Source organism: Mustela lutreola, chromosome 11, assembly GCF_030435805.1.
Source record: "Mustela lutreola isolate mMusLut2 chromosome 11, mMusLut2.pri, whole genome shotgun sequence".
In the NCBI taxonomy this organism is placed as follows: Eukaryota; Metazoa; Chordata; class Mammalia; order Carnivora; family Mustelidae; genus Mustela; species Mustela lutreola.
In genome coordinates, this window is record NC_081300.1 from 39,485,185 (window position 1) to 39,500,470 (window position 15,286).

Genomic DNA, 15,286 nt, shown 5'->3' on the forward strand with positions numbered 1-15,286 from the left:
ATGGAATGGTCTGTGTCTTGACTGGGTGGTGCTTCCACGAATCAACACTTGTGGTAAATGAAGTCCAACTACAACACCCATTTTACCAATGCCAATTTTTAAATTTTGATATTATACTATACTATGGTTATCTAAAATATAACCATTAGGAGAAACTGGATGAAATCAGAAACTAGACCTCTCTGTACTATTTCTGCAATTACCTGTGAATTTTTTTTAATTTTATTTGTTTATTTGACAGACAGAGATCACAAGTAGGCAGAGAGGCAGGCAGAGAGAGTGGAGGAAGCAGGCTCCCTGCTGAGCAGAGAGCCAGATGTGGGGCTCGATCCCAGGACCTGGGATCATGACCTGAGCTGAAGGCAGAGGCCTTAACCCACTGAGCCACCCAGGCACCCCTACCTGTGAATTTATAATTCTTTTAATATTAAAAGCTTTCTTTAAGAGTTCCTTGAGTTCGAGGCATCAGTATGGACTCTTTTTTTTTTTTTTTTTAAACAGTTTAAGATAGATAGAGATGGCTACATAAAAAGTATTTACAGGGGCGCCTGGGTGGCTCAGTGGGTTAAGGCCTCTGCCTTCAGCTCAGGTCATAATCCCATGGTCCTGGGATCAAGTCCGGCTCAACAGGGAGCCTGCTTCTCCGTCTCTCTCTGCTTGCCTCTCTACTTGTGATCTTTGTCTGTCAAATAAATAAATAAAATCTTTAAAAACACTTTTTTTTTTTTTTTTAATTTTTTATTTTTTATAAACATATATTTTTTATATACATATATTTTTATCCCCAGGTCTGTGAATCACCAGGTTTACACACTTCACAGCACTCACCAAATCACATACCCTCCCCAATGTCCATAATCCCACCCCCTTCTCCCCAACCCCCTCCCCCCGGCAACCCTCAGTTTGTTTTGTGAGATTAAGAGTCACTTATGGTTTGTCTCCCTCCCAATCCCATCTTGTTTCATTTATTCTTCTACCCACTTAAGCCTCCATGTTGCATCACCACTTCCTCATATCAGGGAGATCATATGATAGTTGTCTTTCTCTGCTTGACTTATTTCGCTAAGCATGATACGCTCTAGTTCCATCCATGTTGTTGCAAATGGCAAGATTTCATTTCTTTTGATGGCTGCATAGTATTCCATTGTGTATATATACCACATCTTCTTGATCCATTCATCTGTTGATGGACATCTAGGTTCTTTCCATAGTTTGGCTATTGTGGACATTGCTGCTATAAACATTCGGGTGCATGTGTCCCTTTGGATCACTACATTTGTATCTTTAGGGTAAATACCCAATAGTGCAATTGCTGGGTCATAGGGCAGTTCTATTTTCAACATTTTGAGGAACCTCCATGCTGTTTTCCAGAGTGGCTGCACCAGCTTGCATTCCCACCAACAGTGTAGGAGGGTTCCCCTTTCTCCGCATCCTCGCCAGCATCTGTCATTTCCTGACTTGTTGATTTTAGCCATTCTGACTGGTGTGAGGTGATATCTCATTGTGGTTTTGATTTGTATTTCCCTGATGCCAAGTGATATGGAGCACTTTTTCATGTGTCTGTTGGCCATCTGGATGTCTTCTTTGCAGAAATGTCTGTTCATGTCTTCTGCCCATTTCTTGATTGGATTATTTGTTCTTTGGGTGTTGAGTTTGCTAAGTTCTTTATAGATTCTGGACACTAGTCCTTTATCTGATATGTCGTTTGCAAATATCTTCTCCCATTCTGTCAGTTGTCTTTTGATTTTGTTAACTGTTTCCTTTGCTGTGCAAAAGCTTTTGATCTTGATGAAATCCCAGTAGTTCATTTTTTCCCTTGCTTCCCTTGCCTTTTGCGTTGTTCCTAGGAAGATGTTGCTGCGGCAGAGGTCGAAGAGGTTGCTGCCCGTGTTCTCCTCAAGGATTTTGATGGATTCCTTTCGTACATTGAGGTCCTTCATCCATTTTGAGTCTATTTTTGTGTGTGGTGTAAGGAAATGGTCCAATTTCATTTTTCTGCATGTGGCTGTCCAATTTTCCCAGCACCATTTATTGAAAAGGCTGTCTTTTTTCCATTGGACATTCTTTCCTGCTTTGTCGAAGATTAGTTGACCATAGAGTTGAGGGTCTATTTCTGGGCTCTCTATTCTGTTCCATTGATCTATGTGTCTGTTTTTGTGCCAGTACCATGCTGTCTTGATGATGACAGCTTTGTAATAGAGCTTGAAGTCCGGAATTGTGATGCCACCAACGTTGGCTTTCTTTTTCAATATCCCTTTGGCTATTCGAGGTCTTTTCTGGTTCCATATAAATTTTAGAATTATTTGTTCCATTTCTTTGAAAAAGATGGATGGTACTTTGATAGGAATTGCATTAAATGTGTAGATTGCTTTAGGTAGCATAGACATTTTCACAATATTTATTCTTCCAATCCAGGAGCATGGAACATTTTTCCATTTCTTTGTGTCTTCCTCAATTTCTTTCATGAGTACTTTATAGTTTTCTGAGTATAGATTCTGTGTCTCTTTGGTTAGGTTTATTCCTAGGTATCTTATGGTTTTGGATGCAATTGTAAATGGGATTGACTCCTTAATATCTCTTTCTTCTGTCTTGCTGTTGGTGTAGAGAAATGCAACTGATTTCTGTGCATTGATTTTATATCCTGACACTTTACTGAATTCCTGTATAAGTTCTAGCAGTTTTGGAGTGGAGTCTTTTGGGTTTTCCACATATAGTATCATATCATCTGCGAAGAGTGATAATTTGACTTCTTCTTTGCCGATTTGGATGCCTTTAATTTCCTTTTGTTGTCTGATTGCTGAGGCTAGGACCTCTAGTACGATGTTGAATAGCAGTGGTGATAATGGACATCCCTGCCGTGTTCCTGACCTTAGCGGAAAAGCTTTCAGTTTTTCTCCATTGAGAATGATATTTGCGGTGGGTTTTTCATAGATGGCTTTGATGATATTGAGGTATGTGCCCTCTATCCCTACACTTTGAAGAGTTTTGATCAGGAAGGGATGTTGTACTTTGTCAAATGCTTTTTCAGCATCTATTGAGAGTATCATATGGTTCTTGTTCTTACTTTTATTGATGTGTTGTATCACATTGACTGATTTGCGGATGTTGAACCAACCTTGCAGCCCTGGAATAAATCCCACTTGGTCGTGGTGAATAATCTTTTTAATGTACTGTTGAATCCGATTGGCTAGTATTTTGTTGAGTATTTTCGCATCTGTGTTCATCAAGGATATCGGTCTATAGCTCTCTTTTTTGGTGGGATCCTTGTCTGGTTTTGGGATCAAGGTGATGCTGGCCTCATAAAATGAGTTTGGAAGTTTTCCTTCCATTTCTATTTTTTGGAACAGTTTCAGGAGAATAGGAATTCGTTCTTCTTTAAATGTTTGGTAGAATTCCCCCGGGAAGCCGTCTGGCCCTGGGCTTTTGTTTGTTTGGAGATTTTTAATGACTGTTTCAATCTCCTTACTGGTTATGGGTCTGTTCAGGCTTTCTATTTCTTCATGGTTCAGTTGTGGTAGTTTATATGTTTCTAGGAATGCATCCATTTCTTCCAGATTGTCAAATTTATTGCCGTAGAGTTGCTCATAGTATGTTCTTATAATAGTTTGTATTTCCTTGGTGTTAGTTGTGATCTCTCCTCTTTCATTCATGATTTTATTTATTTGGGTCCTTTCTCTTTTCTTTTTGATAAGTCGGGCCAGGGGTTTATCAATTTTATTAATTCTTTCAAAGAACCAGCTCCTAGTTTCGTTGATTTGTTCTATTGTTTTTTTGGTTTCTATTTCATTGATTTCTGCTCTGATCTTTATGATTTCTCTTCTCCTGCTGGGCTTAGGGTTTCTTTCTTGTTCCTTCTCCAGCTCCTTTAGGTGTAGGGTTAGGTTGTGTACCTGAGACCTTTCTTGTTTCTTGAGAAAGGCTTGTACCGCTATATATTTTCCTCTCAGGACTGCCTTTGTTGTGTCCCACAGATTTTGAACCGTTGTATTTTCATTATCATTTGTTTCCATGATTTTTTTCAATTCTTCTTTAATTTCCCGGTTGACCCATTCATTCTTTAGAAGGATACTCTTTAGTCTCCATGTATTTGGGTTCTTTCCAAACTTCCTTTTGTGGTTGAGTTCTAGCTTTAGAGCATTGTGGTCTGAAAATATGCAGGGAATGATCCCAATCTTTTGATACCGGTTGAGTCCTGATTTAGGACCGAGGATGTGATCTATTCTGGAGAATGTACCATGTGCACTAGAGAAGAATGTGTATTCTGTTGCTTTGGGATGAAATATTCTGAATATATCTGTGATGTCCATCTGGTCCAGTGTGTCATTTAAGGCCTTTATTTCCTTGCTGATCTTTTGCTTGGATGACCTGTCCATTTCAGTGAGGGGAATATTAAAGTCCCCTACTATTATTGTATTGTTGTTTATGTGTTTCTTTGATTTTGTTATTAATTGGTTTATATAGTTGGCTGCTCCCACGTTGGGGGCATAGATATTTAAAATTGTTAAATCTTCTTGTTGGACAGACCCTTTGAGTATGATATAGTGTCCTTCCTCATCTCTTATTACAGTCTTTGGCTTAAAATCTAATTGATCTGATATAAGGATTGCCACTCCTGCTTTCTTCTGATGTCCATTAGCATGGTAAATTCTTTTCCACCCCCTCACTTTAAATCTGGAGGTGTCTTCGGGCTTAAAATGTGTTTCTTGGAGGCAACATATAGATGGGTTTTGTTTTTTTATCCATTCTGATACCCTGTGTCTTTTGACAGGGGCATTTAGCCCATTCACATTCAGGGTAACTATTGAGAGATATGAATTTAGTGCCATTGTATTGCCTGTAAGGTGACTGTTACTGTATATGGTCTCTGTTCCTTTCTGATCTACCACTTGTAGGCTCTCTCTTTGCTTAGAGGACCCCTTTCAATATTTCCTGTAGAGCTGGTTTGGTATTTGCAAATTCTTTCAGTTGTTGTTTGTCCTGGAAGCTTTTAATCTCTCCTTCTATTTTCAATGATAGCCTAGCTGGATATAGTATTCTTGGCTGCATGTTTTTCTCGTTTAGTGCTCTGAAAATATCATGCCAGCTCTTTCTGGCCTGCCAGGTCTCTGTGGATAAGTCAGCTGCCAATCTAATATTTTTACCATTGTATGTTACAGACTTCTTTTCCCGGGCTGCTTTCAGGATTTTCTCTTTGTCATTGAGACTTGTAAATTTTACTATTATGTGACGGGGTGTGGGCCTATTCTTATTTATTTTGAGGGGCATTCTCTGAACCTCCTGAATTTTGATGCTTGTTCCCTTTGCCATATTGGGGAAATTCTCCCCAATAATTCTCTCCAGTATACCTTCTGCTCCCCTCTCACTTTCTTCTTCTTCTGGAATCCCAATTATTCTAATGTTGTTTCGTCTTATGGTGTCACTTATTTCTCGAATTCTCCCCTCGTGGTCCAGTAGCTGTTTGTCCCTCTTTTGATCAGCTTCTTTATTCTCTGTCATTTGGTCTTCTATATCACTAATTCTTTCTTCTGCCTCATTTATCCTAGCAGTGAGAGCCTCCATTTTTGATTGCACCTCATTAATAGCTTTTTTGATTTCAACTTGGTTAGATTTTAGTTCTTTTATTTCTCCAGAAAGGGCTTTTATATCTCTCGAGAGGGTTTCTCTAATATCTTCCATGCCTTTTTCGAGCCCGGCTAGAACCTTGAGAATTGTCATTCTGAACTCTAGATCTGACATATTACCGATGTCTGTATTGATTAGGTCCCTAGCCTTCGGTACTGCCTCTTGTTCTTTTTTTTGTGGTGAATTTTTACGTCTTGTCATTTTGTCCAGATAAGAGTAAATGAAGGGGCAAGTAAAATACTAAAAGGGTGGCAACAACCCCAGGAAAATATGCTTTAGCCAAATTAGAAGAGATCCAAAATCGTGAGTGGGGAGAAAGGGGATAAAAAGAGGTTCAAAAAGGAAGAAAGAAAAAAGAAAAAAAAAAAAAAAAAAAAAAAAAAAAAGAAAAGAATTTTTTTTAAAAAAAGAAAACACCTAAGAAAAATGTAAAAAAATATATATATATATTAGATAAACTAGTAAAAAATCGTTAAAAAAGAAAAAGGTAACAGTTAAAAAAAAAAAAATTTTACCCGAAGGCGAGAAAAAAAAAAAAAATGAAAAAGAAAAAATTAAATTAACTGCAAGACTAAAAAAAATCACAGGAAAAAAGCCATGAGTTCCGTGCTTGGCTTTCTCCTCCTCTGGAATTCTGCTGCTCTCCTTGGTATTGAGACCGCACTCCTTGGTAGGTGAGCTTGGTCTCGGCTGGATTTCTTGTTGATCTTCTGGGGGAGGGGCCTGTTGTAGTGATTTTCAAGTGTCTTTGCCCCAGGCGGAATTACACCGCCCTTACCCGGGGCCGGGGTGAGTAATCCGCTCGGGTTTGCTTTCAGGAGCTTTTGTTCCCTGAGCGCTTTCCGTAGAGTTCCAGAGGACGGGAATACAAATGGCGGCCTCCTGGTCTCCGGCCCGGAGGAGCCGAGAGCCCAGGGCCCCACTCCTCAGTGCGCCCTCAGAGAACAGCGCCCAGTTACTCCCGTCTGCCTGACCTCCGGCCGCGCTCCGAGCTCACCGAGCCTGCGACCGGTTCAAGGTAACACGGAGCTGCGAGCTTACTGTCGGCTCTGTCTCTGTAGCCGGCTTTCCCGTTCCAATACCCGCAAGCTCTGCGACACTCAGACACCCCCGATCCTTCTGTGACCCTGCGGGACCTGAGGCCACGCTGACCCCGCGTGGGCTTCGCTCGGGTTTAGCCTCTGGAGCGATGTCCCTCCGCGGAACAGACTTTTAAAAGTCCTGATTTTGTGCGCGGTTGCTCCGCCGCTTGCCGGGAGCCGGCCCCTCCCCCCGGGGTCTATCTTCCCGTCGCTTTGGATTCACTTCTCCGCCGGTCCTACCTTTCAGAAAGTGGTTGTTTTTCTGTTTCCAGAATTGCTGTTCTTCTTCTCTTCGATCTGCCGATGGATTTTCAGGTGTTTGCAATCTTTAGATAAGCTATCTAGCTGATCTCCGGCTAGCTGAAGCAGTCTCAGCTTGCTACTTCTCCGCCATCTTGACTCCTCCCTCCTAAAAACACTTTTAAAAAAGTATTTCCGATATGTGTATGGCTATGGGCTGATCTACGTTCTTCCAAAATTCATATGTTGAAATCCTAATCCTCAATACCTCAGAATGCGACTGTATTTGGGGACAGGGTCTTTAAAGAGATAATTAAGGTAAAGTGAGGTCATTATGGGTGGAACCTAAACCAAGACTTGTGTCCTTATATGGAGATTAAGACATAGACAGACAAAGAGGGAGACCATGTAAAGACACAATATTAGAAGGCATTTCCTTAAAAAACTCACATCCTCTAAAACTGTAGGTAGAAGCTAGACCTGAGCCATGGAAGGAATGCCCAGAGGCAGAGTCCCAAGTCCCTGCAGGGGAACAGTAGAGACTGGAGCTGGAGGGAAGGATGATGACAAATAAGCTACAGATTAAAATCCCAGTGGAGGGGGATGATGGCACAGCATCCTGACCTTGAGGCTTCCAAGACACAGGGTTGACCGATCAAGGGCCACAGGTGCAGACCATGCGTTCTCCTCTTCCACCTGTGCCCCAAGGTAAACCTAGACTCCTTATAATGCATTTGCATTGAAGTATATTCCCCCCACGCCATCCCACTGAGAAAGGCTGACCTGATGGTTCCAGCTTGTAAGGTCAAAAACTCCCCCCAACCTGTGGGAGGAGTTTCCCCAAATGATTGGAAGCTGTCTCCATTAGAGGGTACTGGAGCCAATCAATTGGTTGGATGGTTGCCTTAGGCTTGGGTCATGATCTCTGGGTCTTGGGATAGAGCCCCGAGTCACTCCTGCTACCCCTGCTTATGCTCTCTTGCTCTCTGTCAAATAAATAAATAAAATCTTAAAAAAAAAAAAAATTAGAGACCACCTCACTATACAAGGCAGCTCCTCCCAGCCCAGAGAAACCCAGCAATATTCAATCCCAAAACAACCCAGAGGCCAGTCCCACTCTGTGGAACCCACCTGATCTCCCACCTGGAGAGGTACTTTCTCTTTAATAAGAACTGCTTTGTGCTTGGTGCTTTCCTTCTGCTGTTTTCATTCAAGGGCCGGTACCCCACATAAATCTTCTCATAGAGAATCAAAGGACCGAGACCTCCATTCATACAATGCAGAGTCAGTCACAAAACAGCGTACTAAATGTAACAAGGTATATGGGGGAAATGGCATTAGGAGCAAAAACCTTAAAACTTGGTAGTCTGGAAAATAATTGTATCAACAACAATCTTTTAAAAACATTGCACAGTTGAAAAGACATGCAATTTTTAACAAAATAATGCTACAGAATACATAGGACGTTACATAAGAATAAATGATAGTAGCTTGAAGATCATGGGTACGAGAAAGGGTTGAGGCTGAGATAAATAGTGGAGACAAGGTAAACTGCATGAAGACTGGAAAGACTCGCTCTCTTTTTTTTTTTAAATTAACATATAATGTAGTATTAGCCCCAGGGGTACAGGTCTGTGAATTGCCAGGTTTACACATTTCACAGCACTCACCATAACACATACCTTCCCCAGTGTCCATAACCTCACCTCCCTCTCCCTAGTCCCCTCTCTCCAGCAACCCTCCATTTGTTTTGTGAAATTAAGAGCCTCTTACGGTTTGTCTCCCTCCCAATCCCATCTTGTTTCATTTATTCTTTTCTTACCCTACAAACCTCCAACATTGCATCTCAACTTCCTCAAATCAGGGAGATCATATGATAATTGTCTTTCTCTGTTTGACTTATTTCACTAAGCATAATACCCTCTAGTTCCATTCATGTCATCACAGATGGCAAGATTTCATTTCTTTTGATGGCTGCATGGTATTCCATTGTATATAAATATATATACCACTTCTTTTTTATCCATTCATCTGTTGATGTACAGCTAGGTTCTTTCCATAGTTTTGCTATTGTGGACATTGCTGCTATGAACATTCGGGTGCACATGCCCCTTTGGATCACTACATTTGTATCTTTAGGGTAAATACCCTGTAGTGCGATTGCTGGGTCATAGGGTAGCTCTATTTTCGACTTTTTGAGGAACCTCCATGCTGTTTTCCACAGTGGTTGCACCAGCTTGCATTCCCACCAACAGTGTAGGAGGGTTCCCCTTTCTCTGCATCCTCGCCAGCATCTGTAATTTCCTGACTTGTTAATTTTAGCCATTCTGACTGGTATGAGGTGATATTTCATTGCAGTTTTGATCTGTATTTCCCTGATGCCGAGTGATGTGGAGCATTTTCTCATGTGTCTGTTGGCCATCTGGATGTCTTCTTTGCAGAACTGTCTGTTCATGTCCTCTGCCCATTTCATGATTGGATTATTTGTTCTTTGGGTGTTGAGTTTGATAAGTTCTTTATAGATTTTGGATACTAGCGAAAGACTCACTCTTAAAAAGCACTTACAAGACAGAGCATACAAATGAGCAAGAGGAAAACTTGGTATGAAATTGCAAAACTGGGCTTGCCCATGGCTTGCTGCTCTCAACCCTCTTACTTCATGTTAAACTGCTGTTAATTGAGGGTACAAAGCATTAATGTGCTTAGAAAAGCCATAAATCATGGAGACCTCAGTACTTTGCTGACACCATTCCCCTATTTATGCATCCCAGATGAGCTAATTTTGTTAATTCTCATTTCAGAGACACACATTATAGCAAACAAACCAGACTTGAAGAGATTTCTCTTTGTTCCCTTATTATCTGTATACTTGTGAATAATCATCCAGCCATAGTAACTATTTATTAAATTTAAATCATTTTCAATATCTAAACAAAGTTTCACACCTTATTATATGGGACCATAGTTCATTTCAGCCACAACAAACAACATTTAGGGTTAAGTTTAGGAGAACAAGATGGCCATTAGACTTTCCCACCTTCTCTATGTGTTTTCTTGTGCTGTTGAGGTTTTCTGTTTTAATATTTGAAAAATATTCAGACACAGATATGCCCCATTCTCATCCATAATTTCAGGTTAATTTTTCAGGTTTAACTTTCAAGCCCTTACTAAAGTGAGTTTGAAACGAAAGGCTTTAACATTTCATTAATTTTGTTATATGCTCCAAAAGATAACAACTTTTGTCCTACCTAATATAAAATTTTGCACAAAAAATAAAATTGCTATCCAAGTATTTTTAGCTTTTTATACCTATTATTTAATCAGAAGTAACTATGCTCTAGAGGGTCTGAAAAATACAAACCAAATCTAGTTCTGCCACAACTTCCCTAATAATTAGTCCTTGGCTCCTCAACGTGAAAATTATTTTTTCAGTGAAAAGTATTTCTTATGGCAGCATCTTACTTCAATAAGTCCATTTGCGGCTCACTGCTTTCATCTTCTAGTACTTCAAGGAATCCAAATGTTACTTTTATGAGCTTCCTTTCTAAGTTTCTTGACCTTTTAAAGCTGTTTGTTTTTTAATCCCCAGAGAGTATACTTCCTTTCCAGACTTTCATCTCTCCTTCTCCAGAAATCTACTTCTCTGCTTCATTAAGCCTCTCTGTAATATCCAGAATTAAATCGCATACCTCATTTATTGTTGTGCCGGTGGATTGCTTTTTTTCCCCCACTTCTTTTTAATGCAGCACTGGAAATGACTTTGAAAGAAATGACCTAAAGTTTTCACCATTCAATTTATTTAAATTTTTACTTCTAGATAATTGTGGAATAAGAAGGTGTTTGACCTAAAAAAAGGAGGAAGTCGTCAAAAGCACTGGGGTCGGGGAAGGCCATGGGCAATGATGGTCACCTGCCAGTAATTGAAGGGCATTGTCATGAGAGGGAGGAATGATATTATTCCATAGAATTTTCAAGACAGACCCAGGACATGACAAAATAAGCTACCAGAACATATTTCTACTCAGGCTGTTGTAGAAGCAGTGAGTTATTCCCTTCCGAGAGATTCCTGAAATGAATGAGATATCTTACTGAATGGGCTTAGACATCTGTATCCATATTAAAACTTTTGGGAGGCTTTGACCGAAGGTCTGTCCCAGCAACACAGAATCATGTGGTGGGTTAGAACAAAGACCAGGAGGACAAAGAACCCAGGTTTAAGTCCCAGCTGTACAAGAGGCAAAGTTGTGTGATGTTAGCAAGTTTTGTTTGCCTTCTCCTTGCCTCATTTCCTCACCTATAAAATGAGAATGAAAGTCATGTCATAGGGCTTTTGTGAAGGTTAAATTAATTGATATGTGTAAAGTGTGCTGACAACTTGTATTATGTGTCCTTTTATATGGATTTCTTCTGTGTTCTTCTACATTTTTTAGAAATAAGGAATAAAATTTGGGGCAGGTTATGATTCTGAAAACTGAACTCTTCCGTTGTCCATATGTACCGAACATAATTCCATGAAAATGCACAAGATCCACAAGGGTAAGGACCTTTTATTTGTTCATCAGTGATTCCCAAGCGTTAGAAACAGCTAGTCTATTGTAGATGTTCAATAAATTAAAAAATTAAAATGTCCAATTGTCTCACATTTTGATGAACAAATAGCTGTACATAGAATGATTCTTGTTTGTAATTATATCATTAATGATAATTGATTGTGGGATCATGGTAATTCTATTCAGTCTTAAATAAAGGCTTTCTTGGTCATAACCAGAACACTTAAAGTACAAGTTCTGGAAGTCAAGAAATAGGTCCAAATTTCTTTCTCTTGCTTTTTTAAAACATCTGTGCTGGAGTATTGTATGAAAGGAGACCAGGTTAGCACTCCCCTGACAGCGAAGGAAGAAGACCTCAGGCCTGACAACGCACATACCCTTAAGGCATTGCCACCTACTCTGTGGCATCTAACCATTTTTTAAGAAACAAAACAAATGAGGGCCCCTGGGTGGCGCAGTCGGTTAAGTATTAAGAGAGTGTGCGAGACTCCAAGCAGAGGGAGGGGCAAAAGGAGAGGGAGAAGCAGGCTCCCTGATGAGCGAGGAGCCCGATGCAGGTCTTAATCCCAGGATCCCAGGATCACACCTAACAGACTGAGTCACCCAGGCCCTCCATTCTTGCCATTTTAAACATGGGGCTGATTCATTTGGTAGAGTGTAAACATTATGGGCCACAATCCAGATGTAGAGCTAGCTTACAGTAAAAAGGCTTAAGAATTTTTATTTGAATAGTAATAAAAGAAATTAGTATATAATTTGAACACTATAAACCATGTATCAGTTATCCAATGGCCAAGGAGTAACCTTGCATCAGTGTTTTGGTAGATCCTGGCATAGGTTTACAATGTGTGGTTTTCTACTATGATTCCATGACTGAAATCTATCCTAACTGGATTATGGCTGTTCCCCCATCCCTCCTAGTTCTTGATGAATTCTATTTCACCCCACCCGCAATGCCAAGGGAATTATGTGTTTCCAAGTAAAATTAAATAATAAGTTTGAAAAATCAGAAGTTAAATGTATAAATTGTATGGAACTTTTCCCATGGAACCTTTGAAAATTCTCATATAATACCACAAATTAACATTCACAGTTGCCTGACCAATCATCTTAATGTAGTTAACAGAGAGATGTTTGTCCCTGAGCAAGGGTCAAGGTACAGACTGGGACATCTTTGGAAATATAAGGAAGCCGCTCAAAAATATTTCTAATTCTTTGACTCAACTCTGTAGGTTTCTGTAGGAACCCATAATTATTCAGGCATTTAGTATAATGGCTACAAGAACAAGCTTTGGAATAAAAAAAGATCTAGGTTTACTTTTTCTTTTAAGATTTTATTTATTTATTTGACAGACAGAGATCACAAGTAGGCAGAGAGGCAGGAAGAGAGAGAGAGAGAGAGGGGAGGAAGCGGGCTCCCTGCTGAGCAGAGAGCCTGTTGCGGGGCTCGATCCCAGGACCCTGAGACCATGACCCGAGCTGAAAGCAGAGGCTTTAGCCCACTGAACCACCCAGGCGCCCCTAGGTTTACTTTTTCATTTAATGTTGCTTGAACCAATTATTTATACTCTCTAGAATTCACTCTACCCATCTGCAAAAGATGTTAATCCCACTTTGTAGAGTTACTGTAAGGGTTAAATGAGATAATGTATTTTTAAAGCATGTTATTATTAATAATCACACCTGACCACTCATACTATGTATCAGTTTATCCAAAAAATATTTAAGGAGGACCAAATATGTGCAAGGCACTGAGTTCTATCCTAGTGATGCCAACAGGGATTCCTCTGACTGTAGAAGGAAATGAACTTTTAAGGAAATAGCACAATCAGGTATGTCAGGTAGTTTGATGTGAGCCTTCCATGTATTCAAGGAGAGCACAACACTTCAATTCTATCCCAGGAGCTGGGATCATAAAGACGCTAACTCTATCAGTGTTCCAGCAGGGGAGAGACGGCACACTCCAAGGTATCAATGAGAAGAGTTTACTGTAAAGACTGTTTACAGAGGTTGGGGCGCCTGGGTGGCTCAGTGAGTTAAAGCCTCTGCCTTCTGCTCAGGTCATGATCCCAGGGTCCTGGAATCAAGCCCCACATCGGGCTCTCTGCTCAGCGGGGAGCCTGCTTCCCTTCCTCTCTGCCTGCCTCTCTGCCTACTTGTGATCTCTGACAAATAAATAAATAATTAAAAAAAAAAAAAAAAGACTATTTACAGAGGTATGGGCAGGGTTAAGAGAATCAACAAGGATGACGAAGGCCTCCAGGATGAGCAAGAGTGGGAGGAAGCATTAAACCCATACACCGGTTTCGTTTCCAGGATTCAAGTGAATGAGAGCCGTGGCGGTGGGAGGCACGGCATGGGGAGAAGAGCAAAGCCACTACCAAACCACAGACCAGCAGGGATGAAAGCATGCAAAAGCGGAGGGAATAAATATCCAGACCTCTCCTCCTGCCCTCTAATCTTCCAGTCCACGGGGCCTCCCACTGGCCAACTTCAAGGGCAGGCTGGAGCTCGGAGGAGCTTGGTGAGGGAGGAGACGTCCCCCATCAGTCCTGGGGCAGAAAGCTGGGTGGGAAAGGCCGAAGAGCAGAACTGGAGCCGCCGATAGACGAGAACCAGCACACTCACAGCTGATAGGAGCCTGGAAACAGGAGCAGGTGTGGCTGAGTTAGGAGAGCATTTCAACAGATAGCGCAACAAAAACAAAAACACAAATGTGTGAAAGGACGGAACAAAACACGTCACATCAGTGGAATCGGAGGGCGGACTGCAAGGCCAGAGATGAAGGAGAAGTCAAATCTTGGAGGCCCTGGTACATCTTGCCAAGGCACTTTGACCATATTCTTCTACAGGACAAATAACAGCCTGTGTCTCCCGAAGGACAAAAGGAATCTACTGCTAGTTAAATCCATGTCTGTGTGTGCATATATGCTTGTGTGTATGATGAGAACAGATCATACTGAGAATTTTTGTCTATTTCCTTCTTTGAGACTCTTGTGAACCAACTACTAATACAACTACATATGTTACAGAGGACACCGTATCATTCCTAATTGTTTTACGGTAATATATTTAGTTACACACTAAATTAACACTAATTGAAGTTGGAAGAGATTCAGAAAGCAATTAAATATTATTTGGAATCGAATGGTAGGGCAGGATATGTTGTTCTCTCAATATAGAACTCGTGTTGAATGATTGCACTGAGTTAAACTGACATTTTTCCCCCTGAATTCCAGCAAGTAATTCAGTCCCCTTCACCTTTTCCAAATCACATGGTAAGAAAAGAAAAGATGCTAATGTAAGTATGTTTCCTTATTTAGATTTGACCTTGCATTAGCTATTTAAACTAAAAGCCAAATTAATCTTACGGTGAAGCCTACAAACTCCAAATCACATATAATGAATCATCTGTTTTGCTCTTTTCCTAATCTCGTCTGTGGAAATACAAGAGAAGTACTCAGAAGCTTGTTCGAAGAGCAAATTAAAAAATAGTTTTTCAAATGAGCTCTTATACACTGTACCTATTTTTTTTCAATCCTGTTTATGTCTTTTGTGTAAAAAGAGAGATAGAAAAATACACTAATTTTCCTTGCATCTAAATACACATGTTACAATTCGGAGCAGATACTTTTGGAATTTTTGTTTACTGTTGGGACTCACCGTCTGGGGCCACAGAGTTCTGGGCCACAGAGCAACATTTAACCCTTAACTTCAACTCCACTGGCTACTAAAACCTGAACTAAAAATCAAACTGATTTCTGGATGTTTCTGTAAGTATGTTGTATGTTA

General features: G+C 40.5%; 1 non-coding gene across 1 annotated transcript; it reads left to right on the plus strand.

Annotated features, from left to right (window-relative positions):
* The first annotated feature begins 11,793 nt into the window (after positions 1-11,793).
* On the plus strand, positions 11,794-11,915 carry LOC131812000 (U6atac minor spliceosomal RNA). The gene has a single exon (XR_009346233.1). It is a non-coding gene; the product is annotated as a U6atac minor spliceosomal RNA (small nuclear RNA).
* The last annotated feature ends 3,371 nt before the right edge of the window (positions 11,916-15,286 follow it).